This window comes from Solea solea, chromosome 5 (genome assembly GCF_958295425.1).
Source record: "Solea solea chromosome 5, fSolSol10.1, whole genome shotgun sequence".
NCBI lineage: Eukaryota > Metazoa > Chordata > Actinopteri > Pleuronectiformes > Soleidae > Solea > Solea solea.
In genome coordinates, this window is record NC_081138.1 from 1,400,377 (window position 1) to 1,404,936 (window position 4,560).

Here is a 4,560-nt window from a genome sequence, read left to right on the forward strand (position 1 = left end):
TAATGTAGCAGGAGAGCAAGTGAGACAGTAGACGGAACATTATGTCGTTGCATAATGGTGCAAAATTATAATGCATAAAAAACATAATGTGTGTGTGTTTGTGTATTTGTGGCTTTATGAGGTCCTCACATCTTTATAGGGCTTTTTGGGGGTTAAGACCTGGTTTAAGGTTAGGTTTAGGCTTAGGTTAGGGTCAGGGACTTATGGTGTATTTCCACCGGCTCCACTCACCCCGCCTCGCCTCGGCACGCGAGCCAGGACCATAGTGGAACAGGGCCATTAGTTGTGATGGTTAAGGTTAAGGGGCCAGGGAATGCATTAGGTCCATGAATGAAGTGTGTTTTTGTGTAAATGTGACTCATCTATTCAACCTATCAATCTATTTACTAAACTCACTCCACTCAAGGTCTCCGCATGCACGACCAAGCATGGATGCTGATCACTGTGTTATCTGAAATGATGGTTGAAGAATGCATTTCCTCTTTTTCCTCCATCTGGGATGTATTTTCAACTTGACTTGTGTGTGTCTCTGTATGTACATATATGTGTGTGTGTGTCTCTGTGTGTACATAAAGTATGTGTGTGTGTGTGTGTGTGGTGCCTGGGGTATAGACAGCATGTAAAAGACAACATCAGAGGAGCTGGAAGCATTTCAAAGGTGTGTTCCGTTTCCTTGGGGGAAGGAGGAGACGGCTAATTACTGCCGAGATTTCCCATTCTCCAGCTCTTATTAGTCATTTCCTCATTACAGCTCGGCGTTAGGCAGCCAGCCGCTGCCAGTGAAAACCAACGACTACTCCATCCATCCATCCATCCATCCATCCTGTTTGCACGGCGCCTCCAGCAAGACCTTATACCCATGTTGGGGGAAGCCCAGCTGACTTTAAAGGCACTAAAGTTAATCTTATAACATGGAGGTAATGAGCTGATTCCACTAAACAATATCACCTTGTCTCAGATCGTAGAAGTCTGCCGCTGATTTTATTACCAGTGAATGTTAAGCGTTGTTGAGCGTTTTTTAATTGTGTCTATAAATCAGTCGGCCAGGGACCGGATGGGATATGGGCGGGTGAGAGTCGGGGTGGGCGGGGGTTGATGTTCTGTGTCATACACTCAGCTCACCTGAGGCTCACAGTGAAGGACAACAGCATCACAATCAAAGCGCTTCTTTCTTCTTCTCATAATGACGTGCAGATGGCCTCCTAACACATCCCGCATCGTCGTCCCTGAATCTGACAAAAATGAAGGTCTGTGTCTCCCCACAAGTAGGTGTCACCATGGTAACAACCGTTATTCAGTGCTCTCAACAATAGCTGTTAAATGAAAGAAGCTGTCTGATGGAATTAAAGAGATAGGCTCAGTCCCTGGTACTTACAGCACCGGCAGCCAAACCACACAGGGTAAATGTGTCCGTGTCCATATAACATGCATTTCATCTTTTCATCAAGCACATCAATGGCCGTGTCTCTATTTATTTATCCTTTCTGTGCAGTGTGTGCTGTGTGAGGGAAAGTATTTTGTGGGCTGATCACTTAAATGAGTCATCGTGACCAGAAGGGCAATGGAAAAAAAAGCATTCATTCAATTTTGGTTTAGAGAAATGGTCCAAAAAAAAAAATCTTCTTGACAACAAATTCCTGAGACAGTTTCACTTAAATGAGGATCATTTATTTTACCCAACAGCAAGACAGAGAGAGCATAAACTACAAGAACAGAGGTTTGTGCAAATGCAGGGTTGCATATTAGCATATCATACAATTTCAAAGGAGTGACTGCAAAGCACAGCTTGACAATAAAAAGTATGCATGCAATAAATCCCTTTATTCCTTTTGATGAAATCAAATATTTACTGATGACGCCGGGGTTGCTTCTCACCCTCGTGGCCTGCGTTTACACCAGTTGCATATTAGAGTCGAGGGCCGTAAACCTCGGCCTGATGAACTGTGGAAAATGGGAAATTCTAAATACAGCAGAGTTGTAAAACCTTGTGCATCTGTCAGGAGAAATAAGCAGCTTTGTTTTGAATGTGCGTGAACGCCGCTCCTGTTGTCTCCAGTTTTTCTCCGGCTCGCGTTCGTCTGCACCGGCGTGGCACAAACACAGCTTCCATTAAAAACGTGAAAATATCGTTTCCACCCATGAAGCTGTGATAAGTGGTGACACCATCTGCTCGTGCACTGGCTTTTGCACACAATCACACACCGGTATCAGTTGAATACGTCAGCGTTGTGTGCATGGATGTTTGTGAAGAAATCGAAATCATTAAATATGATCCTTGGGAATCTGTTTGGAGCAAATCTGACACGGCGTGAGAGACACATACTTCACTCTTTCACATTTATCACCATGAGACATCTAAAGATATGCAACCCCACAGAGATTTGCATGGCTTGTTGTTTTGGCTTTTCAGGATTATTTTTTAAATAAAAACAACAACGAAGCAGTTTCAAGAACTTAAGAATTCAAGAACAGAATAAAAATGTGTATTTTCTGAGGATGGTCATCTATCTACTGTCAAATAAATGTCATAAAGATGTTAAGAGCACGGGTTAATGAAGTTCCTTTAGTACGGCTCCTAACCTGAGGCAAAGCAGCAAGAAGGTGAAGTTGCCAAAGCATAAATCACTGCTCGTGCCTTTTAAATATCAATACAAGTGCCAGTTTGCCCTTTGTGAACAGATATATTGATTAATATCTGCACCTCCTGCCACTTCAGGTTTGTGGGAAAGCACAAAGCTGCTGAAATAAAATGCTTCTTTTTTTTTTAAGGAATCATTTTAACACAATTTCATAGAGTTAAAAATCTGGAATGTATGAAAATGAAATATCATGAGAAAAATGAAAAACAAACAATTCACCACATGAAAAGAGATGTTTGCTCAGTAAATAGCCAATAAAACCAAATGTTGTCCATCCTCGCAGACTATTTCCACACGTTTGCATCTGTGTTGTCTCTGTTATGAGACCATGATCCCTCCATAACTCACAGGTAAGTGAGCATGACTCTAATTCCAGGCCCATCCTGAATCAATAGGCCTTGTTCTGTGATCCACGGTGGCAGAAGAAACCTCAATCACTATGATCTTCAAAGGAGTTCAGAGAGCAGCCCGGTGCAGAGCTGCGTTTACGTGCATCCGTGACTCGGGGGGGGGGGGGGGGGGCGCGGGGCGGGAGGGGCTCCAGAGGGCAAATCAAAGTCAGATTAACATCGGTTGCGTTTGTGTTTGTGTGTAAACAAGTCGCCGTGAAGACAAACTATTCTTCCTGTGCTCTCAGCGGCAACAGCCGGGTTTTCTGGCCAAGAGAATTAGTCACAATTCAGACTCATTCACGGCATCAACACAAACACGCCAAGAAAATACAGAGTATAGCGCTGTAATCTACTACATCAGAAATAAAAGAATATACTTGTTAAAGTGAAAGTGGAGAGTTTTTCTGTGAGTGGATTTTTAATTTAAGAACATTTCAGGATTGTGCTTTAGTCTGTCCAGCTGTTCTATTGTTTATTATATGTTATTTTATTATATCTCGACTGGTTTGTGGATGTTGATCTGTTCAAGTTCTTTCAAACATAATATCATCAAAGTTGGTATCACAGCCTATTTCTGCCATTTGTTTGCTTTGCTGGGACAGACAGTTGTTTTGGTTTGAACTAAAGTGAAAAGTCTTGTGTTCCTCTCTGTGCTCCTTGAAAAACACTGAGGTCACAGCATAACAGCTGTTTTTGTTTCAGGCGACTCTTGGAACATTGTGACAAGGCAAATGCAAGTGAAGGTTATAGCTCCTTGAATATTATGAACATTGTAAAGCTGAACAGGTTTGCAGAAAAACGACTAGATTCACTGAACACTTTGATATCAAGATGCACAAGAGCGATGATTAGCAAACATTAAATACTAGTTTTATGAAAAAGCTTCGTCATTACTTACACTGTTTTTATCTTTCTGATATAAACTGATAAAAACTATTCTGATATAACTGCCGTTAAACATTCCACACCAGAAACCTTGAGCTGAAGTCTGTATAGAAAGCATTAGACAGAAACACGCCGCAGTAAAGGCAGCTGCGAGATGACTTGGTTTGATTTTCACAGCTTACGTCACAGCCACTGGACAAAAGACAAAAATCATGTTGCAATCGTTCTTCTTCTACTGCAGGAAAAAATGTTATTGCAGTTTCGCGACAACGGACTTTGCAAATGGAGCTTGGCAAATGTTTTAATGGCACGGTGACCAATTGAACGGTGAATTGTTGCTGTTATATTGTCTTTAATCTAAGTTTGCAGTCAGAGAGGCAGGTGAGAGTCTATAGCCCCTTTTCCACCTATGGTCCCAGCTCACCTCCACTCAACTCGGCACGGCTCGGCATGGCACGGATTAGCAGTCACTTTTAGTGTAACTGAATGAAATCACTAGAATCAGTTCATTAAAAGGATTTGTTCAGAACTTCCTTCATGACCAGAGCACAGACTCCGTCGGAGTGCCGTGCCGTGCCGTGCCGTGCCGTGCCGAGCCGGTGGAAACACTGCATAACTTCTTACAGGTCAGAGATTCCCGTCTG